Source organism: Falco naumanni, chromosome 15, assembly GCF_017639655.2.
Source record: "Falco naumanni isolate bFalNau1 chromosome 15, bFalNau1.pat, whole genome shotgun sequence".
Classification (NCBI taxonomy): Eukaryota; Metazoa; Chordata; class Aves; order Falconiformes; family Falconidae; genus Falco; species Falco naumanni.
The window spans coordinates 16054541-16081214 of NC_054068.1; the positions used below are offsets into that span (position 1 = coordinate 16054541).

General features: G+C 38.8%; 1 protein-coding gene across 3 annotated transcripts in view; it reads left to right on the plus strand.

Moving 5' to 3' along the window:
• The window catches only part of ADCY7 (adenylate cyclase 7), a 67749-nt gene that overhangs the window by 1212 nt on the left and 39863 nt on the right, over window positions 1-26674 (plus strand). For 2 of the 3 annotated variants that reach the window (XM_040615044.1, XM_040615042.1), the window contains exons 2-3: window positions 5436-5610; window positions 20272-20424. The gene's annotated coding sequence lies outside the window, so the exon portion shown is untranslated. The remainder of the gene's footprint in view (window positions 1-5435; window positions 5611-20271; window positions 20425-26674) is intronic. The other variant, XM_040615045.1, reaches the window with a different exon arrangement.

A 26674-nucleotide genomic window follows, 5' to 3' on the forward strand; every position in this document is an offset into this window, starting at 1 on the left:
GTATCAGCGTTAATGACATTAGTGCTTTGTGCTAAGATTCATGATGCAGGGGTGTCTTTGTTTGTTTGTGTTTCAAAGGGAGCTAGGAACCATATAAGGAACTCTCCTTAAAATAAACAAACAAACAAAACCCCCAGGAGATATTAACTTGTTTACTTTATGTCTAAAAAGGAAAATTACCACAGAGAAATTCTATATCTATTATATATTTCGAGGATAAATAAGAATAATGTGGTGGTGCCATTTTTCAAAATATTATTGTTAAGCAAGCAGGATTCCAGGAGAGAAAGAGAAAGCTTCTGGGATGGTTTGATGATTGTGTCTAGGTCAGAAATAAATAAACCAGCAAACAGTGGTGTTGTGAGTGGTTGGGGACTTCTGTTTGTTTGTTTAGCTATCCTGACCTTTGTTAAATGTTAAAGTCCTGATCTGGAAGGTTTTATATGATGTGCTATAGGAAGAAGAAGAATGTGTTGCAGGCCTATGGTAAGACTCAGGATATAGTGTACTTATTGTATGTGTGTAGTATAGTAAATGAAGTACTTAAAAAAAAATAATAAAAAAATCTTCATTGTAGTGGTTGATGTTAAAACCAGTATTTGCCGAAGTCACCAACACATTGACAGTTTTCCCCCTATCCAGAAATGTTGAATGGAAAATGAGGAGCACGTGGAATACCACTCTGAAAACAGTAAGCTGATACTGATTTCTAATGGCCATTATAGCGTGTTATTTCTGCTTCCAGGAGCCATTACTAACAGCAATTAGGGTCACTGGAGGTTCTTGTAGAGCAGCCATTAGACTTTGTAATTTTTTTCTTAATGAAGCTAATGTCAACACCATTAAGAGTAAACATGAAAGATACTTCATTCCCTAACATATGTGGATATTTAAGTTCTTGTGGTTTGTGCTAAGTGAAAGAGCAGGTGCTGGCTGAGAGCTAATTAGTTTAGGTGTTAGCCTAGAGACAGATGATCATTGTCTTCTGTTAATGTGGGTGTTTGTGTAATTGCCAGTTGCTCTTAGATGAAAAAAGAAAAAGACAATACCCCCTGTAGAATTACAATAAAATCTTTAATTGGATTCTTAGATTTATTCTTGGGTTACATCTTTGACTTTGATTTAACATTACAGAGTTTATCAAAGTGACTCATTCTCTGATTTAAATTTATTATGAAGGCTGTGAAACCTGGGCTGAGATACTTCACCCAGTGATTGATCCCTTGGTCTCATGGTTTGTGTAGAAGCTACTTTTTATCTTTCTGGAAAGGGATTCAGTCTACCTGGGTTTTTTTGGTGTTTTGGATTAATAAAAAGTCATACTCAAGCCGCACTAAGCATCTGTAGGGCTTCTGTATTGAAACATTTGGGACTTTTACTATAAAGAAATTATTCTTTGTGTAAATCAAAGATTGTTTCATTATCATAAGAAATCAGCCTGGGAACTGAGGTTTGTAAGAGCAGATAGGCAATGGAATTAGTGTTGTCCTCTAGGTTACAAGGAGCTCCCTGCTTGGGTGCTGCTTTGACTGACTGAGGTGTGAGGATGGGTACTCACTAGCAGTGAGCATGCGTTGGCTGCTGTCTGCTACTTGCTTTTCTCTGCTGTTCTTCCGGGCTGGATGTGGTGCTCTGTGTGAGAAGCACCTGTGTTCATAGGCAGTTCCAAAGATTTATGTATACTGTTAAAGTGGAGTTGCAGCCTTACTTAAACCAAAAAGGTCTTTCAGATGAAAACCGGGACCTGGCTGAGCCAAAGATCACTCTTCTCCTCTAAGCAGAGCCCAGGCAGTATTTGATTTCTTAATACAGTTTCTTTAACGTGCCCTTTGAGGAGCTAACAGGTTCTTTCAGAGACTGAATACTGCATAAATAGCAAGATAATCTATGAAAGGAGCACCTACAAAGTTTCAAGATGATTATTTGCTAAGCTGACACAGGATGTTACAGTGTGAAATAGTTTGTAACCACGGCACAGTTAGATCATCTTGTATTAGAACAAGGAAGTGCAACTTCTTCCTTAGATCATTATGGTATACTTCATAAATAGTCAATGTCTTGTGTTTGCTGAAAAATGTATTTTACTGTTTTCAAAATGTAAAATATAAAGACATTGATCTAGGATTTCCTTATACTCTTATTTAAAAAAACAACATTTTCACCTGGAAAAAATGTTGTCTTAAAAAAGTTTTAGAGTACTTTTATCTCATAATAAAATAATTACCATTGTTATCTCCAGAGACTTGCAAATAGCTTTAACTATTGCTGTTGCTTGCCTTTTGCTTCTTATACCATCCTCTCTTCCTGAGCCACCTTGGGTAGGATCCAGGCTCCGTCTTGCAGCATCAAGCAGCAGGGTAGTCCATACATGCAGGTAGAGGAGCAAGCAATACATTCCATCTTTTCCCTGGAAGCGTTTTTCTTTGCTTAGTAAATGTAACATAGTGTATAGATGTTGTAATAAGATTTCCTGCATACTATGTGTAGGTTGCCACTGCTGTGTGTTATCTCTTCAGAATTAATAAAATTCAGGTGTAAAAGGTGAAATAATTTTTTCTAGGTTACTCGAACATAAATGGCAAAATTTAAGTAGATCATGGGGCTGCTGTTTGTTTTCTAATCAAGGCATTGCTTTACCTCAGTGGCTTGGAGTTGTGACCTGAGTTTGTATCAAAATGTATCCTTCAAACTTACTGATTTTGTGTAGTCTGTTTTCAGTAGCATTTTTATAAAAACCAAATAAACCTTCTCTTTTGTGACAGTAAGGCTGCTGATTTGATCTTTACAGCACAGGCCCACAGCTCAGAGGTTTCAGGTCAGTCGGCGCTTTAAAGATGAAACAAAGTCAAAGCTGGCTCTTGTGTGCCACAGGGCTGCACATACTGCTTTTCCTCAGAGCTTCTATCACACCTAATGGCCAAAATGTTCCTCCCTTTAACAGCTGTTCTGTAATCCTCATTTCAGCATGAAAAGTAACTTCTGGTCTGTAATTAGAGAGAAGGAACAACCAGGGTGTGTTAAACTTCTGTTTCTGGGCATAAAACTAAGTGAATAAGTAACGCATTCTAGGTAAAAACAGAAATAACAAAGCCATTACTTATGGCCTTGGTAATCTAAGTCAGAGAAAGGTGACAAGTTTCTTTGAATGCAGCTGGCTGTTTCTGGCAGCTTCTCCCTGAAGTGCCCTGGTGCTATGTCTGTGTTCACTGTAGTCTATGTATGTTTGCTTTGCTCAGGTAGCTTGCAGGGCCTCCTGGTAGAGATAATTGAACAAGATAATTTTCAGACTCATTCTCCTGTATCCTGCATCACAGTTTGTTTAAGAGTAGTGATAGGGCTCTCTACCATCTTCTGTTCTAAGTGATGCAGAAACAAGTATTGTTTGACATGTGAGTTGTCATCCAGCCCACAACAACAGGAGTGTGTTTTTCTGAGATGCCTAGCAAGTATAGTAATAAATTTATTTATTTATTTATTAATGCTGCCTTGTAAATGGCTGGTTACAAAGCCGCAAGCACACTCTTGTAATATAATCAATATGAATATGTTTTAAAAGGACTTTAAGCTGTAAGGTCTTAAGAGTGCATGTTTTATTTCAAGGAAGGAGATAATATAGTAAGTGTTTTGTAGGTAGATAATTGTAGAAATAGTTTACGTGTGACTGTATAACTTTGTTTTTAATTTGTTACTTTTCACTCTGAAGTTTTGTTCTGACTAATAATGACTAGTTAGCATTTCAATGAGTTGAACAAAATATTTCAGTAAGAAATACGCTTTTCATTTGTAATATAGCCTGGGTTTCAGTCATTTACTTAATGTCCAATCTGTGATGTTTTCTGCTTTATTCATTTATATAAAAATATAATGCATTCATGCTAAGAGGTTCTTCTAAAGAACTAGTTGATGATCAAACCACTTAGCAGTGACTAATTCTTACTCAGATACTGTTTTCCATCCAAGCTACCAAAATGGTGAGGAAACAAGGGTGCCAATAGAATGACAAAGCACATGGAAGGGCTGGGTAATGAGTGTGGCTGGGAAGAAGCTGTCAGAGCTCCCCTAGGTTTATTCAAAGTCAGCTGATATTAATGGAAATGGGCAATAAAACTCTGATAATTTAAATGCCAGATATTCTTAGCACCTGGCTCATGTCAACCTGAGTCTATCTGTTATGGTATTTCAGGTAGGACCTGCTTGCTGGAAAGAGCTTAAACTTAGTCAGACTGTGGGGGGAAAAAAACCAGACCAGGTCAAGTTGAGAGAGGATGAACTTTGTACTGGGGCTTTTCTGTGTGTCTCTGTCTTTTTCTCTGTTATTGCTACTGAGCGTATGTGGGACTAAATCAAAAAATAAATTCCAGCAGCAGAACAGAATTTTGGTTTCAGTTTCCTCATTTGAAAGGAAGTTGGGGTACGGCTAGCAAAACTTCCTCGCTTCCTGATGCTTTCTGCCTGATCTTCTACTCCTGCTTTGCTGGTGGTTTCAGCCTGCTGCCATGCAGGCGGATGTCGTTTCAATGCCAAGGAAACAAACATATATGTATATTTGTGAGATACTCATTTGTTGGAGTAAACTAAAATAAATTACAGAAGACATGAGAAATGTATGTAGCTATTACTAGTACATTTTAAACAGGAACTGGGTTTTGAGGTTAAAATGCTTTAAAAAAATCTTATCATGGATAAAGCCAATGAAACAATTCTGATACTTTTATTGTGCAAGTTCTTACTGTCTTGCTTATTCTACGTGTAGCCCATATCCTAGTGTATGTAGTCCCTGTGCAGATTATTAGAGGACAGGAGAAAAATAAAGGCAAAGACTGCTTCTGTAGTTTTGTAATTTCTAGGTTTTCAGCCTGATTTACTTCAGTCTGCCATCAGAAGGGAGGGTAGCGTGAGCCTTTTCCTTTGTGTTGGGTCAGAGGTTCTGCTCACGAGGGGGAAAACAAGCAGGTGTGTCTGGTGGGCTAAAGCTGTGATCCTGAGGTGCACCCCATGTCCATGCTTGGTGATGGTCAGCACCAGGCAGCTGGGAGTAAAGGTGCCTCCTTGCTTTGACTGCCTGGCTGTATGTCTGTTTGACTGTATGGCTGAAGCTTGATGGAGCCTGGCTGGGCATTTAATGATGGCTGTATAAAATATTTTTTTCTAGAAATATTCTCACCTGACTTTGCATATAAACACGGGAGTAAATGCAATGAAGGGTGTGATTTTTATGGTGTAGCTAGGCTGGCTCAATGAGCAGCTGTTGCTAAAAGTGGGCAGCGCTGCTCGCTTCCTGCCCCTGTGCTCCCAGCCCTCCCTGAAGTCAGCACTCGTGCTCATCTGACCTGTTGGTGAGCTGATTCATGGAACTAAAAGGGCAAAAAGCTATATTTTTAATAGAATAAACATTTTTTAAAGTGTGTTTTTTTAAATATTTTTTTTTCCTGTAGGAGCAGAACAGCCAGGCTAGAGGAAGTGGCAAGAACAAATTGTTGAACTTCTGGAGGGACAGGCGGGGACGGTTCCCTTCTCTTCAGCAGTGGCTGTACTGTAAAGCTGTGCTCCTAGTTCAAGTATACTTCTGCAGACACTAGAAAAGTGACCTGGACTGTGTTTTGATTTGAGGTACTGCCAATTGAATTGTTAGCCCAATTTCAGTACTACTTAAAGAGCTCTGTTCCTCTGCTTTACTTATGCAGAGGAAATGAATGTGAAAATATTTCACTGTAGTACTTTTTAGAAATCACCTATAGTTGTGGGTTTGGTTGTGTGGTGGTTTTTTTGGTTTGTTTTTTTTTTTTTTTTTGCAGGTTCCTGAGGAGTATCCTGTTTTGGATTTAGTAGTTCTTACTTTTTATTTTTAGTCTGCTAATTGTAATGCAATAACAATCATAAGCCCCCCCACTCCCTTTTTCCTCAGGATGCTACACTTTTAAAACAAGACCAAAGATGCATGAAGTTCTGAGAAAATGAGAATTTAATCTGATAACAGTATAAATGCCATGTTTAGCTTTCAAATAAATAGGAAAAAATACCAGTATAGTTACTCTATAAAAAAACAATGTGATGCAGTTCTTGCAGTGCCACAATAGGCAAAATTCCACACAGGCAGATTTATTTTCCTTGGTAAGCTGATGTGTTGATTACTTGCATGTTCAGAGCTCACTTGCAGAGCTGTAGAACATGATTTAGTGACACAGATTGTCAGCGTGAGCAGAACTGCATATGGGTGTTAATTGCTTCTGGTCAGGTGCAGACCAATTAACAGTGTTGGTAGATAAGGCAGATTACACTGCAATTCGTGAATAACATACTGGAAGAATAAAGTGGGAAATTTTGTTTTTCAAGATTCTGGGCAGATTTATGCAAAAGTTAGTTGTTGTTCTTTTCTTATTATATTGGCTGTGTGTTCCATAATTGTTTATCAAGGACGTTTACACAGGGAATTTATATATAGTTGTAGCTAAACAAGTTTACCAGAGAAGTGTTAAACACTTGTTTTACGTGTTGAATTAATTTGTCCTACATTTATGCAGGCTGTTGTATTAAGAAATGCATTCTGCTGTACTTATTTTGAACTGCATTGAAATACGGGTGATCATCAGCAATGGTTAGGCTTTCCTTGGAGTTGTCTCTGCTGCCAATAAAAATATGTATATATAAAGATACATATACATGTAAATGTATAAATAAAGAAAACTAACTTAAGTGTTATTTCTGGAGGCTTCAGAATCTAAAAGGTACTGTGCTTGTTTCTTTTTATCTTTCTGGATGGCTTCTCATTATGTTTTGTGTATCAGTACCCCAGGCATTATCCTCTGGGCTTGTTCATTTACAGATGGGTTTAAGAAGCACTTGCCAAAAAAACCCGTAACAACCAAACTTATGACTTGCTGGTACATCTGAGCAGTGTTGGCTGTAGAAAGTATGGGGAAGCTGGGAATCAGTTAATTTGCTTTCTCATTTAAATCAAGGCAAGGAGTGAGGCAGCACTTCTGCAGTGCAGTGTATTCAGCGTAGCTTTCAGCATGCTGAATAACATAGTGTTAAGTTGGAGTAGCTGTAAAGAGAGTGAGGTGTTGCAGTTCTTACATGCTGTAACAACATTCTCACTAGAAACAGAGGGGCTTTCAAGAGGGGAAACAAGTGAGGTGGTGGGGGAGGAGGAAGGATTTCTTTAACTGTGGCACTGCCCTCACAAAACTGGGATAACTGTAGGTTGCAGGCAGGGGAGACCTAATTATTTTGTATTGTAATACTATAGTGGTCCTGAGAAAAACTTGCCCCAACCCACAGTCAGGCTAGGTAAGTGATGACGTTGAGGTGGGGACTCTGGAGGTACTAAAAAGGGGAAGGCAGTGTATGCCTTCTGGAAACCTGGTGTGTTTTAAAAGCACTTTTGCATGCAGCTACATAACACATTGGAGATAAAGTTGTCCAGAAATACATTTTAGTTGCTGTGACTTGAACTCCACTCTAGGAGCAGTGGCCCAGCCGTGGACAGGGGAAGCGTGCAAACTCTGAAAGGGGAACAATTACATCTCTCTTTTCGGTGTAGTGCTTGAATTTTAGTAAATTCTCTTCCTGCATGCTGGTTAGAGGTGCTATCTCCCTGATTCATGCCTTCTCTGCAAGACACCAGCTAGCTGTGTTTGTGTCCACCCCATATGAGAGTGCTTTAAGCACCTTGGGGTTCTACATGCTGTCTCTTGGGGCTTGCTCACTGAGTCTGAACCTTGGGAACAACTGTTCTGGGCCTTAAAACCACTGCTGACTGTCTGCATCTGTCTGAAGTAGGCTTCTTCACGGTCTCATCAGCTAGGAAAACTTAACTCTTGGAGGCATAAAATAGCTGGCAAAGACACATAGGTAGTTGTGGGGGGGAATTTTTAAAGCAGGTTTCCAGGTGATGCTGGAGATTGCTGGTCAGTGCAAAAGAAACTATGCTGCATGCTTTTCCCTGAATCTCCCTTCTTTGGAGTGTTCTTTGGGATTTGGTCGATGCTGTCCAGAGTTCCTGTGTTCCCATTCCTGTACTTGATGCTCCCAGCACAGGCTTCTCTTTGCTTTGTGAGAAAGATCCAAGCAGACTTTGATTCTCTTGCTGTTCCTTCTGCTGCTGTGTGACCCTCTGGTCAGCTGCAAACCCTTGGGTGGTCTGTTGCATGGTTACCACACAATTTGAGTTCAGACCTGAAAAACTGGTTTTTATAGGTATTAACCACCTGTTCTGCTAGAGAACAGCCCAGGTAATTGTGGATGTTCTTTAATGATGTCTTGTTCAGCAGTGGAGGCTGAGTGCCACTCCTCCACCCGTGCAATGCCATACAGCCAGCCCTTCCTAACTGTATTCCCCTTCTTGAACAAAAAAATGTTATGTTTAAAGGGCCTTAGTAATGTCCAGCTGAACTTCAGAAAATGTTTGTAGGTTCTTGTGATAGTCATAAGGAATTTGTGGTAGTAGAGCAGAGCTGCTTACAATAGTATTGTTTCCTCGCCCACTCCAGAAGCATATGCAGTCAGGCTACTTGTGTATCTTCTAACACAAACATATTCTTACATCAGGGGAGCCACTGGGTAATTATGGCCATGCTAGTTCTTAGGCTATAATTGGGCAGGTAACAAGTCTGCATTCTAACCTAAGAGGATGACTGCACAAAATGTTGCCAGGGAACAAGCTAAAATGCCTTAATTATTACCGGTCTATAATGCTGTCCTCCATAAGGTAGATGTGAGAGGGGTTATTCTACTTTCCTTTACAGAGGGCTATGAGTTTGTACGTTGGCAGTTACTATGGGAGATTTTACATGCTATTAATCCTCATGTGTTAATCGATCTCCTGATAACTTGTGTAACGAGGTAGTTAGTGGCTACCATAGTAGCCTTAAAAAAACCAAAATCTTTAAAATATGGGTAATTTGGATAAATTATATTGTATGCCATTTGGAAATAATATGGGTGTCAGAATGATTCCAAGGTGTAGTTTTATGTAGTTCTAATCTGCGTGGGATGTTTACATGTATTTCCATAAACTATTAATTCATTATTATTAATTCTTTTCTATGTTGATTTATAACTAACAGGATGGGAAGGTAGGCAACAGTGATTTTTAGCCACCTGCACTTTCTCTGTTTAAAAAACCAAAACCCCAAGCCTTTTCTTATAAGGTAGTAACCTGGCAAGGGAGTACCTTCTTTGCAATATTGCCAAACATCATAGCTTTCGGTTATGAGTTGTCTTTTCTTTTTTTTTTTCTTTTTAAAAAAAAGCCATTTTAAAACCGTAACACTCATCTTTCACTTGCCTTATGAACTTTGATCTATTTTTGGCCTAAGCTGAATTTTTCTCTGTGGTTAAGTGCTAAAAGCTTTGTTTAAAACACGATTTTGTGACGTGGGGTCTGCTAAAAATGTCTCCTATCACTAATATTCTGATAGAGCACTAATCTTATGAGCCAACAGGCTAAATCATTCCTTTAAATTTCTTCCTGTCTTAATTAAGAAGTCGGAAAACCTTTAAGCACATTCCTTGGGCCTATGACTTACATTTATACATATATTTCCCTATAATGTAGTATTAATTTTAGATTTCAAGCACACTAAATGAAGGAATGTATGGCTAAGATTGTATGCTGTGCTTCTGGAATATGCCATATGTTTTTTTATTGAGGCATTTACCTTGGTTTTGTACTTTACTATAGCTTGTTTGTGCAAGAGACTAATTTCTGATCAAGAACTAGAGGTACAGCCTTCACAAAGTAGGAGTATTGACACAAACGTCTACTTTTATTGATAACCTTCCCTGGATTTTCTTTTGTTTGACTTCTGCCAGGATGAGAATATACCTTTTCTTATTTGAGATTTCATGACCTGGATTTACCATGCAGTTTGAGTTCCTTGATGCATCATTCATGGAATTGTCCTTATTCCTTAGACTGACCTCCTCTTGATTGTTTCTGTAGGGTGATAAAAGAAGGGCAAACTGGGCAAGTCACTCAAGTGCTTGGAAGGGGAGCAGTCATAAGGCCAAGTACTGCTCCCTGTCTGTAAGGGGGGAGGATCAGACCTCTGGTCTGGGCTGGCTTGGCTCTGGGGAGGTCGCTTGCGGCCGTGATCAGAGTTCCTTGGGAGTTGGGAGGACTCCACCCGAGTGCTGCAGTCTGCCTTCATGGTATAAACTGCAGGAAGAAACGTCAAAATTGCGCACACACATGTAGCAGTACTTAATTCAGCATTTTTTTCCTCACAGTTACAACTTGCATATTGCTTTTCATTTAAATGATAGGTTTCTAAACATGTTTTTGCGCTAGCTTCCAGGTTTCATCTCAGCCAAGGGAGGAAACTTTAGGGGAAGTTTATAATCAACCAACACTTAAAAGAATCGATACATTGATTATGTTTGCTGTCATGAATATAACTTTATGCAGATCTTAATATCTATTTATTGTGGGTGACATGAATCCTTGCTTTATACAGTACAGATTTATTTCCAACAGTGATATTGATAAAGAAGACATCTAATACTCATGGTACCTGTAAAATATCTCCTGTACTTGGAATGCTTGATTTGCACCTTTTGATTTTACTTTATTTTACTACTTTTGTGTGTCATCCTGTCAGAGAATTCAGGATTTCATAAATCAGTGTTTTGGGTGGAGAGTTCAGTGAATGTTAGTTTCTATGTTCGTTGTCCCTAGCTGTAGTCTAAATATAAAAAGTTTTTCTTAATGCTTTCTTAATTTGTGCTTGATATCTGCTACTGACAGTATATGGTTTGTTTCCCAATGGGACACTGTTTACTTTCACTCCACTGATTTTTTTGGAATGTCACTTCAACTGCTAGTACTTTTCTTGCAAATCAGCTACGTCTCTCACACACACTGTCTAAAGCTAAGAGTTTGTGTGAAAGTGTCTTTTCTGTGCTTGTCACTGAACATATTCAAGCAGTTATGTTTTTTGTGTAGAAACACTGTTAACAATAATGTTTTGACTGTTTGCTTGTATTTAATATCAGTTTATTTTCTCATCTGTTTTTTGTGCTTGTATATGCTTATATGTATACTTAACAAAGAGATGGTGATGGAATTGTTGGTATAGTCCAACATATATGTGCCTGAATATATATATCATTAAACAGTAACTGCTTACAGTCATTTTAAGGAACCGATTAGAATTTGTTAACAAAAATATGTACCAGACATCTTCATTTACATTTTGTCCTTTTCCTTCCTTATTTCTGACTTGTAGTGTCTGTATGCCTAGGCTTAACATGGTGATAAAGTAGTAAAAGTCTGGGTGTAAACCAGTGTTTTATGATTTAAATAAATGTTACAGCATTTTTATGTCTGTGTGTAATACATAGAGTAGCTAAAAATGTAGATGTGCCTGTTTTATGCCTGGTTTAGGTCACTGAAGGGGTTACACATGGCTTATGTATTTCCTTACCTTGAAACATTCGACTGTTAGCCCCTGGGTGAAGTGGGCTGACTCAGTGACAGATGTGAATCAAGGATTTGTCATATTGTGCATTATATTGTATTTCAGTGGTTTCTGCTTCATTTGTTAAAATTTTGCCTTTGAGATACTTTCTCTTTCAAGCATCTTGGTATTTCATAGTGAAAGTTTGTGGAAGTCAGTTAAATGACTTAATTTAAAACCAGCAGAAGCATCTGAGGGAAGTGTGTGTAAAAGCAGGGTTTGGATTTGTAAATATTTGGTGAGTATGTTACTTCAGAAACACTCTACGCACATGTAACTGTTTGTGGCTTTTTCTTTTCTTTCTCATTGGGAACTTGTATGTCTCTCTAGAATGGTAATTAAATGCCAAAATACTTGGTTTTGAGATTTGCTTAGGGAAGTTGTGTAAGATATATAAAATGTGTTATGAATTGCAAAGTGATCACAAAAATACTGATAGTTTTTCAGGTTTTGTGCTTAACTCCCTTTTGACTAAAAGCGTGAGCTAGGCTTTTTAAATAGTTCTTATCCTGAAACTCCTCAATTAACCCTCCCCGGTTTCCTGCAGTTGAATACAGATACTTTTGGTGCACATGTGTGTATATCTTGCCATGCAAGAGTTCTAAGTTGGAAGTAAAGAGCATTTCTCCCCCCCTCCACCCCTGAAATTATTGTGTTTTTAGGCAGAAAACTTGAAGTGTGATTTAGTGGTGGAAGTATAAACCTGGCACTCAAAAGATGTGAGTAGTGTTCGCAGGGTGGTTCTAGCAGTTTGGACTTTTTTCTGGCTTTTTCTTTCTGCAAAATGTTGATAGAAGTAAGAGTACTTGAATGAAGTTTTATTTATTCATCTTGGCCAAAAGTGGAAGACAAAATCCCAGACAAAAGTGGAGAGTGTTCTGGACATTAAAAGTAATTTGGCTGCTGGAAGTTGCCCAAAGTACTGGCAATATGTTCTTGCTCTTACTGAAAAATAAAGTAGCAGCACACTCTCTCTCTCTTTTTTTACAATAAGCATACTTGCATCCTGCTCAGCAGCCTGTTGTGAAAGTCATCACTTCTAATAGCACAGTGCCCCCGGGACTGCTGCAGGGCATTCACTGGCTCAAATACTGACTCAGAACCTAAATCGTTGACACTGCGATTATAATTACGATTTTCCTCCCTAATCTGGGAAAGCATCTTGGATTTCCTCATTCACAGTTCCAGTTTTCAGAGATGGAGTGAGCCAGTCTGTCTGGGGTGAGTCTTCCCTGCTTGTGTATTTTTATCTGTTCCTGTTCTTTAAATTCTTGGATATTTCCTGGATATTATGGACTGGGTACAACTAAACTATTAATAGCTTTTGTCAGGTGTTAAAATAGAGAATTACAGTCCACCCTGACTACTTATTTAGCAAAGGAATTGAGAGGTCTGTTTTTCCCCCGAGAAGTTGATCTTCTCTGTTGCTGGCTCTTGCCTAGCATCTCTCTGGGCTGTCCCTCATCCCAGGGCACGTGTGGGAGCACAGTTCCTTCCAACGATGGCTGCAGCAGCATTTTCAGGTTAAGGAGCACCTTCCTGCCATCACCTCCTTGTTTTGCCTCTGCTCTGCAGTGGACCACTCTCAGCTGTGCTGGCCGTGCTGCCCACGAAACTGCACTGCACACAATTAGTAACACCTGTCTGCCTCTTAGGCCAAAAGAAAAAAAAAAAATCCTAGGAAACACAAATGGTTATTCTTGAGCTGATCTGACTGTGTGTGGGCCTAGAAACAGCAGCATGCACATAATGAAAGAATGGTGTGATGTGATGACAAGATGGGAGCGAGTGGTGGGGAGAAAGAGAGGAAGAGGAGGAGATACTTGTTGAGCAAATACTGCTGGTGGCACTCCCATTGCAGAACCATAGCCAAGACCTGTGGGTTTAGTTACTTGAAATGAGCAGCAAAAGTTTCCTATCTAGATGTCTGTTCATTAAACTGATTTAAACTGTGTGTTGGGAGAGTGGTGATTTACAAATAAACATGCATTTGCTGCAGTAGATATTTGTATTTGAATACATCCCCTGGTAGTGATAACCTCTCGCTTCACATGTAGGCCCTTCCCCATTATTTTAGGGTTTGTTTGCTTGAGCAGTAAGTTGTACTTTAGAAATAAGGAAGTGATGGTAATGATGCATGTGTCAGCTTGAACCGTATGTAAAAAAAAAAAAAAAAGTAGTGGTTGTGTTACAGCCATGTGAAAAGAATGAAAGGAACGTCATGATTTCATCCACTGTTCTGTCTTGCCATTGCCCAGAGCTACTGATTTAATTTGTTACTGAAAAAAAGCATTAAATGAAAGATCCCCCCGCTTCTGTAACCAAATTTACAGCACTGATTCGCTGTGTTCTTTTGTTAGCTACCACGTCTGTCAGTGGGACTTAGACTGATGTTGTGCTATCCTTAACATCATTATTTCTTATTTAATTGCACGTATATATATTTAATATAATAATATTACATAATAACTTTGATTTTCATTTTATGTGATATTTAAAGCCCAGCATTGTGCTTCCTGCCACAGCTGAACAGCTATTCTCCTCCAGGGATTATATCAGTTTCTAGAGGTACGAGATTAAAATCCAGCAAAAGATTGAAGTGTCAATGAGGATGTATACTGTAATGCATTTTTATAGTCCAGAATTATTTGTGTCATAAGCTTGGGGCTGCTGTATTCTTAAAATGTCTTGTGAGTATTCATTTATCTTGCTGGCACCTTTTGTGGGTGGGTGATGGTATTAAGCCAGTTCCTTTGGGAGAGAGAAAAAGGCATGCCACACACTCGGAGCCAGCCAGCCAGCAGGAAACTGCGGGAGAGCCAAAAGCTAGAAAATGGGTTTTGAGTTCTTTGCTTTAACCACAGTGGTCGTCCTTCTCATACAGGGGCTAAGGGCTACAGAAGGTTGAGAACTTATATGCGTACAGGATGGAAAGATGGGATTATGAGTGAGAAAAAACCTCTGGAATTTATTATGCTTTAACCACAGGATGTGGTTATCAAAAGAACTTTCTTGGGGTTTTGGCAGTATTTGGATCTCAGGCCTGCTCTTAAAATGTACCAAACAACTTCAGTGCAAGTTAAAAGTAATCAGAATTTGAAAAGCAGGGAAATGGCTGTGACACTAATTAAATGGGTAATTTGTGCTTCTACAGGAGCTCCCTGATCTATTGGGTAAGATTTGGTCAGTGAACTATCAAGCCTGGATTCTCTTCCCAGATCTGCTGCTGAGGTGCTTCACAGCATGGATTTTTGTCGAACGCTTTCCCTTTGTGTAACTACTTGCTGTCTCCTTGTGTTTCTGTGTAGAATGGGAAGTCTTTGAATTGTGGGTTACCTTTTAGGAAACTTGCCAGCAGGTCAGATCTTAGGGATATGGCTTAATTCCATTAGTAGTTTGTATTTTGTTGTAGTATAGTGTTCATGAAAACTTCTTATTTCCTTCTTCATCATCAAAAGATAAACTCTGGGATTTTTATGGATGTTGTATAGTTCAATTACATTTTCATTAAAGGATATTGCTTTTTCTCAGTTTTGAATTGTTACTTCCTAGCTTTTAATTTCTGAATTTCTGACATTTTTCATTTTGCCATTTGATCTGCTTACAGGTGAATAGCTGAACTCCACTGTCGCATTATTAGTTTGGCACATTTTCTGTCTCCTTTGGCTGATCCTGTAGGGTTTCAACTCCATAGTGCTTTTCATTCCGTTTTGGTGTAAATCCCCATCACTACCCGCGCTGTAAAGGTATACATGTAAACCAGATGGTACTGTGAATGCGCTGAGAGAGCGCGAGCGAGCTTCAGATAGACCCACGCTGAGTTTTGTCAAATAGTTTCCACTGAAGCCAGATTGCTGCAGCTGCAACAGCGGAAACTGTGCATTCTTTGAAGCAGCCTTGTACTAATGATGTTTCTGTTGTTGCATTTGCTTATTAAAAAAAGTTGCAATTTTAGATGTGAAATAGTTTAAATATGAACTACTGTTTCCTAAGTTGTTAATTAACTTCTTGTGCCAGGTGGAAAAACCCTGATTACTGAAACTGAAAACCACTCCAGCAGTGCTACGTAACCTTTAGACCTGTCAGAGCAAGAAAGATCTTACCAGAAACTCTTGGAGACTTTCTTAGCAGTACTTTATAAGGTTGGCTCTGTGTATGTGTGTGTGCTGTTACTTCACCCACATTCAGAAAGTAATTGCTGCATTAATTAAATGTTACTCCCAAGAGACCAGAAACCAGTCTTTGTGTAGAAATCCAGTTTTCTAGGTGTATCCAGAGGAGGATCTTGTTTCATGTGAATTTATAAGACAGTGGCAGCCAGGTTCAAATGCAATAAGAGGTAAAATGAAGAAAGGAACTGAAGGCTGTTCAGTGGGCTGTAGTATGTACAGTCAGCATGCTCCTTCATGTTGTAGCTTAGGAATTTTAAAATCCCTTTTATGGGAGAAATCTATACACTCTCGACTTCTTGTGGTTTTTCAATGTAGTTTTGGAGGTGGTATCTAGGAGAGGAAGCAGTGCCAGTTTTATCTAATATTGCTTGCTTTGTTCTGACTTTTTGTTCCTGAGTGTTTATATTGTTTCTGCAATAAACTGTCTTGGACATCTCTGAATAAAGTAAACTTCAACCTAAGCATCAGTTCAGTTTATATTTCTTTATACTATCGTTTAGGATAACGTGGAAGTGATCTTTAGGAGATCTGTAACTATTAGCCCAGCAGTAAAGTAGAAAGAAGCATCTTAGTGTTTATAATAGTTTTGGTTTGATTTATAAATTATTGTTTATTTAAAAAAATAGATAATATGAAATACATTTTAAACATTTCTGAAAAAAAGAGTTCTTAAATATGGACTATATGTAGCTGAGGGGGAAATAACTTTGGCGTGTTATAAAATGGTCTTTTAAGATACAGTTGTAGCACAGTATGTTTATAATACAAATCACATTTTTGTTTTAAAATACTTTTGTTCAGTTAAAATTATTGTAATGAAATGTTTTTTGCAGATTTGATATAAAATACTTCCCAACCTATACCGGCTAGACATTATGCCACTATATTTTGCCCAAAAAGACTTCAAATGAATGTCAGCATTTCAGTTCAGTTTATTAGTGAAGTCATTAAAAAATGATACAAAAGATTTCCTGTAAAAATATTTCACTTATCAGTGTAAATGTTATTAATTAGAACTAAATTAAGATACTTCTATAATTGTGGCTGTTCAGGATGAGCATTCAAATTAGGGCTTCAGCAGTATTGGTGTTGCTGTTATGCCTACTAGCAGAGTAAACTCTTGAGACTCGTGGCAACTTTATACTTTTAAGTTAATAAATAAACTAAGTAGATAACCAGAAAGCCATGGTGCACTGCAGTGTTTCTTTACAGAGGTTTGTGGAGGTGTCCACTGAACTAGTCAGAAAGTCCAAGTAAGGATAGCATGAACATTTTTAGGAACAGTAGCCAAAGCTGTTATAATGAATAATTCAGCTTATGTTTAAAAAAAAAATTAAGCTACTGGTCAGAATACAAAGTGTTTCTCATAATTGGATCAGAAGAAAAAAGTGAAGGGGGCTGTTTTTTTAAAAAAGAAAAAGGAGTCAAAACTGATGTTTTGTTAACTTCTGTTTAATTTCCATAACCACAGTGAAATCTGGATTTCCACAGTTTATTTAATATGCTGGTGAATGATTAGTCAACAGATGTCTTTAATAAAACTGGGAAGAATCAAACAATTTTGCAAGTCTTTGCTCCAAACAAATGTTATATTCAGTGAAGTATGATAAATCTGAGATTTTATAATACAAAAATAATCCATCCTTCCATTCTGGAGTTTCTGTTATGTGGTATTTGTTGTTTCTTGAAGCTAATGAAGTATCTCTAAAATTAATCAAGAACTGTTGTCATGTCCTCCTCTTCTTGTGTGCTCTAATACTCTAGACCTAAACCAAAGGAAAAATCCTGAAAATAGTAATAAACGGAGCTGTTACTAAAGAGCTAAAGGAAGACCTTTTTTTAATACTCTAGGGTTTTTTTAATCTTTGACCAGTTTTAACTTGATAAAGTTTAGATACTTGAAAATAAAAAACCCTCCCATGATAAAGCAGATCTGTGCTGCAGGTGCAGCATCGATCCACCAGCTCGATAGTAGGCAAATTACAATTTGGTAGGTGCGAAAAGCAACTGCTGTTACAGGAGCAAGGCGCTGTGCTCGTAATATAACTGGTTAAATGTTCTTCAGTCAAAATGAAAATGGCCTGCAAGCTGTTGCTAGGGAAATAGGTGCCTGTGGTTAGTGTTGAATGCAGAGAGGTTTGTCTGTCTTGCAGATCAAAAAATGGCTCAAAGTACTTAGGCTGCGTATCACTTTACTTCCGGAAACTTGCTGCTTATCAGCAGACTGGTCTCTGCGCCTCTGAGGAGCTTCAGTTACAAATATAGAAAGAATCTTTTTTTTTTTTTGTTACCCCACCCCACCCCACTACCCCTCCCCTACATTTTGATGTAAAGTATTTCTCTCACACGTTATCTTTGTTTACAATGTTTGTGTATGACAGGAAGTATACTGTCCTCAGGACCTGATCCTGAGAACACTTCTGGGGAAGCAGCAGCTCAGTCCCTCTGCGACTAAGATGGATCTTGCATGTAACTGTTGATCAGGGGCTCTGGTGAAAGTTGTGTTTTTAGGTACATCTTTAAAAAATAATTTTTTAAAAAATCAGTGGCACTGTGAATTTGGCATAATCCTTACTAAAAGTTAACTATGTACATTGCAAGTATGAATTGCTACGATTAAGTACCTTCATAAACATTGAAAACAATTCTCAGTCCTTTAGCTCCTCTTCTAAAATCTCTGAAGAGTGGTGTTTCTGGGATGATTTTTAAGAACTGTCACAGCATATTTTTCTAAAAGGCATTATGAAACTTCTGGGACATGCTAACTATTTGGGCATCCTCATTTTCCCTATGAATACCAGTAAACTGTTGCCCAGTATTGCTGTCCATACAGCACTGGTCCTTTTCAAAGGAATGTGAGGTCATGTTGATTACCATGGACTCATCCTTAATACTGGATACATAACAAGGTGAAAGTAAAGCAGCAGCTTATTCGGGTGTTTCAGACTGAACATGTAACAGAGGTTAAACAAAGTCTTATTTTTATCTGCTCTTAACACATGCACAGACACAGCAGATTTGTATCTGTCTTTTCAGATGAACTCTGCAAGATGTCTTACTGTTTTTTCCTCTCATCTATCTCCAAGGCTGCCAGAAGACTTTGTCAGGGTTTTGACCTTTTTCTTAAGAATCATCTCCAGTTTCCACCTAACTTTTATAAGTTCGGATGCCCGTTGAGCTTGGCTATGTGGAACTAACTCCTGGCCAAAAAGTAATGGGACTTGGTCACAACTGTCCCAGGGCTTAGGTATGAACTGGACATTTAACCCACTGTGACGGAACAGAGTGCCTATTTTGAGTGGTGATTAAAGTAGTTTGTATATCCTAGCAAAAATTTAACAGAAAATGACTATAGGTTTATTTGAATTCTTTTTGCAATAAAATACTTTGCATCCACTCTGATTTTATGCCAGATTATTTGGCAGTTTCACTTGCCTTTCGGTTTCTAAAGTGGGTCTCTAGTGGTGGAGCTTTGGGGTGAAAAATAAAATACATGTTGATATGTTCCCTTCCTAGCACAGCTATTTAAATTGCATCAGGTTTCCCACTGACGTCTTAATTCCAATTTCCTCTGAAGAGGCTCTGAGCCTCTTCTCCTCTGAGTCATTATTTCAGCACTACTGTATAACCGTTTGCTCCACTTGGTTCCTGTCCCTGGTGAGTGTGTACTGGATTCCAACAACCAGTAGTGAGCAGCCATGCCTCCTCCCAGGGCCTGGTACTTTGCTGTGGTATTGAACTTCTTTGGCATCTTGTCACATCCGAACAGTTGTTCCCATAATGCATATGAAGATAATGAAGAAGCAAGAGGAGGACAAAGCCAAAGGCTGTTCCTACTAGACAGCTGGTGCGCATCCTTGAGGATGATAACCTGACTGTGTCTTCTGATCATCTGCCTACCTGGAGATACAATTTTCTGTTCATGACATCCTAGGAATGTGCCTTTCTGCCCTTCTTGTGCTCCAAGGCAAACAAACCTACTAGGCAGAATCTCTTTAATTTCTACAGTAGTGGTAGGTGAGTTTTTATCCAGAACTGCAAGGTGTAGGAAGGGAATTTGGGTTTTTTTTGTTTGATTGTTTTTTTTAGCTGGTTTTCCTGCCATGTTGTCGTATTTGCTGATCTGTGACTCAAAATCTCAAAAAATATTTTATGCTGGTTTGAATTATACATTGTTTTATTAAAGTTTTTCTTGGATTTTTTTTTTAATTGCTGATATTTGAACTTCTGCATAATAAAACTTACTGAAAAACGCAGGGCTTTCATTATCAAGAATGCTGTAAAAGTTAGTAAAATATTCTCTTACTTTTAGCAGAGTACCCTTTGCTGTCACAGAGGCCTTGCTTGAAAAGCATTGGGATCAGTTAGCATAAAAAATACCCCTCATCAATCTTCAGCCTTCTTTTCAGACATTTCCATCTACCATTAAGTATTTCAATCAAGTTACATTCATGCTGCAGCTTGCCCCAGTATGGTTAAGTACTTTTTCTTCTATTGATTGTCTGGATAAAAGGTTCATAGTACGTGGAGATGGAGATTGAGTAATTTTTTCTTCCTTGAACAAAGAGGGGAAGAAATAGAAGCATTATTAAAGCTTGCAATGGTCCTTGGAGTAAAGATTTCCTGTCTTGTTGCAGGTTGGTGCATGTGATACTTCAAAAGATTTAGTGTCAAGGATCGTACCTGAGTGGGCTGCGCTCACTCTACTGCAGGAATTCCAAAATGATCGCACAGACCATCGTGGAGTGGAGAAATACGAATTTTGCCGATAAATCCTGTGGCCTGCAATGGTGAGCAAACAACAAGCATGTGGTTTTTATCAGTAGTCTCAGTAAGATTTAGAACCATAAAAGCCCAAAGTAATCTGCTATGCACAGTTCAACATTACAGTCCAGGTAAAAAGTGTTTTCTCAATGGCTGCACACAGCCCTGGGGATTGGTTAGATACTGATCAGCGATAACCTTCACTAGGGTAGTGGCTGCATACTTTACTATTTCGGAAAGTTCTTCTGCGGACTTCGTGTTGCTCTGAGGCAGTAACTGCATAGCTTTTTAGAAAAAGGGACTTTTGCCATACCCTGAAGTTTTGCTGTGACCATTGTATTATTTCAAGGTTTTGGTATTCGCTAGTTCTGTTTTAGCGCTAATGAACTGGACTTATATCAGCAGATCCAAAGGATAAAAATGCTTAAGGAGAATTTAATTTCAAAGCGTCTGCTTCGTTTTGGCTGTTGCTAGGGGAGATACCCCTGTTCCCCTTGGCAAGTCAGTGCTTTACACAGTGTAGGTTTCCAGTAGCCTGTCGGAGTTGGGAATGGTAGGGCTGGTTGTCAAGCAAAGCTTTGAAAATGGTGAGATGAAAGATAAGATGAAACAAGAAGGATGACAGTGATTAGATCTGTGTTCAGACGTTCCATTATCTTAATAGGCAATCAAAACTTAGGGTGGAAATAATAAAAAAATTAAAATCCTGTGAGGCATGTTGGTTGTATGTAGAAAGCTCTCACTGCTTGTGCATGGCTTTGCTCTTTCTATGATCCAAGAGAGCTTACCCAGGCACTCATGAACACTTGGCTCATTTGGCATGTCATCTGGATCAGTGAAAAATACGTATACAACTCCTAACAGTTTTGAAGTGTGTGTTGCTATCAAGTGGGACTGAAAACATGTGATTTTAGAGGTTTGCATCCCATTATCGTTGTTTTATTTCAGAATGAGTCTGCAAAGGACCTATTTTGGAAAACTTTTCTAAAAGTATTGTGTATATTTGATTGCTGTTGTGTCCTGAGGTAGGCTATGACTGTAGAAACAATGCTTTTATTAGAAGCATAGGTATGTCTCCTTGGTGGTGTTTTTAATACTTAAAATCCAAGGGAGGGAACTTCCTTATTGCAAGTGTTAGTTTTAGTTTTAGTGTTTTTGGCTGTGAAGTACGGATGTGGTGGTGTAACAAATGTTGCATGGTTGACATGTGAAGAAGTTTGGGGAACATTAAAATTCCCCTGTAATAAATAGTATATAGAAATAAGATTTTTAAAACACGTACTTGATAGGATTTACTCTTGAAGTACTAGTCATTAAGTAAAGGGGCGACTGGATTTAATCTGTCTCCTTCCATTCCCCCTTGTTTCATAAATAGTATGAAGGCTTTGCTCTTGTGTTTTGGTTATGATGCTTGGCAAAACTGCTTTAAAAAAAATATTTGGTTCTTTAATAGAACGCTACACTGATAACAGAGTACAGTAGGAAGATAGTGCTGATTTATGCTTTGAGCAGCCTTAAAGGTCCATTCTACTATTCAGTGACACATTTTCAGTGTGTATGTCAGTGTTAGTTCATCTGAAAAATTAGAGACTGGAAAGAAACCAAAGTTGTTGATGTCAGTGCATTAGTTGAATTTCATCTGCCTGTATGTATTTCTTCTCACTTCAGTAGCGTGGAAGTATTGTAGACAGGAGAGAGAAGTTCTTGTCTTTGAGCCTCCTTCTCTGTTTTACTGGTTTTAGTTGGACTGAATCTAAATAGCAAACAATTTCTTATCTTGTTCAGGACAGGTTTTATCTTCTTCCCGCCCATAGCGTGGCCCTTATCCCTTGCCATATTATGATTGCACCTGTTCTGTGCAAATACACTATTTACCCTAGAGGTGGGAAAGATGCATTTCTGTGTTGAACTGTAACACTCCCCCTAAATAACGAAGTGAAACGGGAAGAATAAGAATAAGGTGTGATGCCCATTACAATCCTGTTCACAGTGATTTTTTTAATTTGTTTTTTTCTTTTTGAACATCTGTTGGAGTATTTAGCCATAGAAGAGTCCTTGTGCTCTGACTTTGTTACATCAGCAGTCTGTGCTTCCTTGTTGCGATAGGAAAGCTGAGGCATATTTAAAATATGTGACAAGTGTAAGTGGAATATTGACTTTTGTAGTGGTAAGTTCATTTTTAAACCAGCTGAAGTCAGAAAATCTATCTGTAATGTGTGACAGGGAGTCCGGGAATAATGAAATAATTACACACCTTGGACTTTGAAAGATGCAAAGCACAGCTCAATTCCCTTCTGATGTGATGTATCATTTTACACCCTGGATTTTGCTGCTTATGAAAACCAGCATTATAAAAGGACTACTGCCCCTCTACCTCCACCCCACTGAGCCAGGCCCAGCAGTTAGTTATAAGGCTTAATAGATTTTTTGGTTGAACCATCATGTGTTTGCACAATAGACTACCTTAGAACAGTAGTAAACCCTTGCATGTAACTCAGTTGCACCAATCTGGTTATACAGATTCTTCTTTCTTTTACACTTAGTTTGTGAGCTGGTCTTAAATGACAAATCTTCAGTTTCCTGAGCCACCATCTGTCACCATTTCTGTGTCCTACCTGGATGGCTAGCATAGAGGTTTCTTTCTGTGACTGTAATCTCTTTCCTCAAAGCACATTCTGTAATAATAGTGGTATTAAAAAATAAGCAACAACACCCCCAGTTCTAAAAGTGATATTCTTTGTATTCTTTTTCTTAGGCTGTGGACCTGTGAGAAGTGATGAGTCAGTTTAACAACTTGCTGCTGGCCTTGCTTTCCTATTTGTGGTTTGCCTTTCCTTTTCAGACACCAGGCTGGCTCATTTATACCTCTTCTCACTGTTGCAATCCACCACCCTGTCAGAGAAGGAACCTGCCAAAACCAACCTTTATATTGTTGTATTTGATGACTTCTTCCAAACTTCCCTTTGGAGCTCGGCAGGTGCAGGAGGTGGGTGCCTGGGCAGGCAGGCCATGCAGCTGGCATAGGACAGGGGGTCTGAGTGGGTGAGAACCCCCTCCTTTGGGTGGTCTGACCTGGCTGTTGAGCTCAGTTGTTTTTCAAACCTCTGTTATTTCACATCTTCCATTTCTTCTAGTGACTGAAAAACAATTTTCAAATTATGCAACTTGTTATTCCTATTTTAAAGGTTATTGTAGAACCGATACTTGAGAAGAAGCAATCTATTGAAATAAGAATGAATAATAAGAGTTCAATTTCAACACTTTCTTTGCAGTATACTTAACACTATCATTGTCATGGCTCTCAGTGTTCAAAGGCACAGCCTAGGTGGTGTAGTGTTGTATTTTACCAATTGTTCTGACACATGGTGGGACTTCTTCTGCCTCCTGATTTTTTTTTTTGGCAGACTACTTTTTTGTATCGATTAGGCTTTTTAATGTAAATACAGTTTTGCATGATGATGTGTTGAAGTGGGTATGTTACTTTTTGTAAGAAAATAGAAGGTAAATAGAAGTAAGATTTTTCTGTATTGTAGAAGGAGCTCTTCAGAAATTAAATGTAATTAAGGAAGGTGAAATTTCACATGAAAACCTTCGAAATATATATATATGTTAACCTTTGCAAAGAAACTTACCTGTGCAAGTAATATTTACCACTGCTAGCAGATAGGTCATTAAAAATGCATCTGTTCACCTTTAATATTTTCGTATGAGTAGAAAAAGCTAAGGTGACTGCAGGCTGGCATTTGAAAGCCAAGTCTAAAAGAAAGAAGTGTGGTCTCTAATGTGAACGGTATTTCTGTGTTGTATATTTGGATTGCTAATGTTCGTTTCCTAGACTGAATCGTTGTGGAGTCCACTAGACTAGAGAGATTCTTGCCTGAGATTCATAATACAGCTACTAATCTCCTTCGTTTATTCTACTGGATGTTCATAGATTTCTAATTCCCTTTTAATATCTGTTAATGGGTAATTATGGTCAGCAATCATTCTTGTCATGGAAATTGCTAAAGTAATTTTAGAAACACTGTTGTCATTTATGTGAAAGAAAAGGTAGAATGGAAATCATAACTGTACCCTCAGTCATTGGTGCTGTAGTAGTTAAAGATGGAAAAACTGGTTCTGCTTGCTTTTGTGCAGCAGTTTTTGAGAGGAATAAGGCAACGTATATCACTTCACTTGGCTCTTACTATTGGGGTTTGTTCTAAAATTCCATGGGTGAGACTGCTTTTTAGCAAACAGGCAGCTTTAGGTGAGCAAGACTTGCGTCCTTGGCAAATGAACAGCTAAGTGGAAAAAATACTTTAAAAATTGTCCAGGCAGTTACTGTGGATGTGTTTGGGAATACATCAGTAGCTTTGAAGAACAGAACTGCAATGTACTCAGATCCCATTTGAAAGGCATTAACTTGGTCACTAGCTGCTGTAAATAGTTCTCCCAAGAGAGGGGACAAAGGATGTGGTCACTGGCCACCTGAGCATCCTGCTGCGTGAGCGAGTGGGCAGGAGGGTGCACGTTTACCAGACCCGCTCCCCAGCCTGCAACCAAGCTAGCAAAAAAAGGCAAAATGCAGTGTGCCTGAAACAAATGCACCTGCATGTTGTGAGGGAAAACTGATGGGCCCCTGCTGCTTACTTAAGCTCTAGGTGGAAAGTGGATGACCGAGAGATAGTTGAGATGGATGTGTGTACAAAAGCAGCTCCTACCTTTGGCTCCAAGCAGGCAGTGAGGATTAGGGATGAGCTGCTGGATAGTGAACATTACTGCTGGTTGAAAGAGCTGGGGCCCAGGGGCAAGACCCTTTAGTTATTACCAGACTCAAGCCAAATTTTAATGTCAATATACCTTGAGAGGCATCTTGAGAATCCTGGAGCTTTGCAGCATTTGCCCATTCAGTATTGTTTCAGACAAATAAAACCTTTGTATCTACAAGTTTCAAGGGGCTTAGGAAATGCAAGTATTTGAAATGTTTCTATTTCAAGTTGATAGAAAAATCAGCTTGACTTTTCCTGGCTGTTCTGTGCTTGCTTCATCTATGCTGGTTGGACTGTGCACAGGTAGGGCCGAGTGAATCACTGGGAGCAAAAATCACCTCCAACTTGCAAACACATTATTTTACAGATGGTCACCTGACCAGAGAATAAATCTGAGGTGCTAACGAAATTATTTGGGTAACCCTTGGCTATTAGAATGGAAAATACAGTGCTGGTGTTCCTTGGAAAGTAGCAATAGCCTATTTGGAATATCAGATGGAAGGAAGAATGATGCACTGTTTAATAACTAGCGATATTATGAAAGTATATTACGAAAATATGCCTGCAATGCAAGTGCATGGGGGGAAGGCTGTTAAGCAGGGGCATATTGCATATTGTTTATGACAAGGCTGGAGATGAGAAATGGGGGAGTCCTTGCTGCTTTGGAGGCACGAGGAATCGTGTTCTTACGCCATCAGCTGATTTACCTCATCTGCCCTGAACTTTCTGCTTTGCCTCAGTAAAGAGTTGGTCTATGTGGTGCATGTTCCTAAATTTTTCTTGTGAAGAGACTTGCATTTTTGTAGCTACTTACCTTGGGCAAACTGGAGGAAAAAAAAAAAAAAGGGGGGGGGGGGGCTTCTTTGACTTTTGTCATATGACTTGTTAGTGTAGCCCATGATATCATGTTTCAGTTCTCTTTAAAACCCTCGCTCTCCATAGGCTCTGTAGTACGGTCATGTCTATTCTGCAACTGTTGAGTCCAGGCCAATTCTTAAGAAAACATTGTGTATTGACACAAAGCACTGTGGACAGTTTCAGCTAGCCTGGGAGAACAAAAGAGCTTCAGTCCAAGCTTAGCAGCGTAATGAACTGTTTGCTTTCATATTTTCTGTAACAAAATCCTATGGCTTTGTCAGTAGGAGACCGGAGAGTTTAGCAATGCTTGGAAATTCCTAGCTATGGGAAGGAAAGCATAGAGCAGTCAGAAATACTCAGATTTGTGGATGATAGAAACGCTGTCTTTTTTGCTCGCAAGTGAAAGGTGGCTGTGCATGTGCGCCAGGTCTTGCCCAGTACTTAGCTAGATAACTTTCTGTTGCTGAATCTGAATGCAACCTTGTTCTGTACCTGAAACAGAGTAGATTTGGAAGGCTGAAGCTATTCTGATTCACCTTCTGGAAGGAATCCTATTGTCCAATCTTTTATGCCTATCACATGTCTGGTGTTCTTACATATTCACTGGGCAAATTTCTTTTGTCTGACCAGATGTGTTTCACGGTAATTGGCATGCAGATGACTGTGG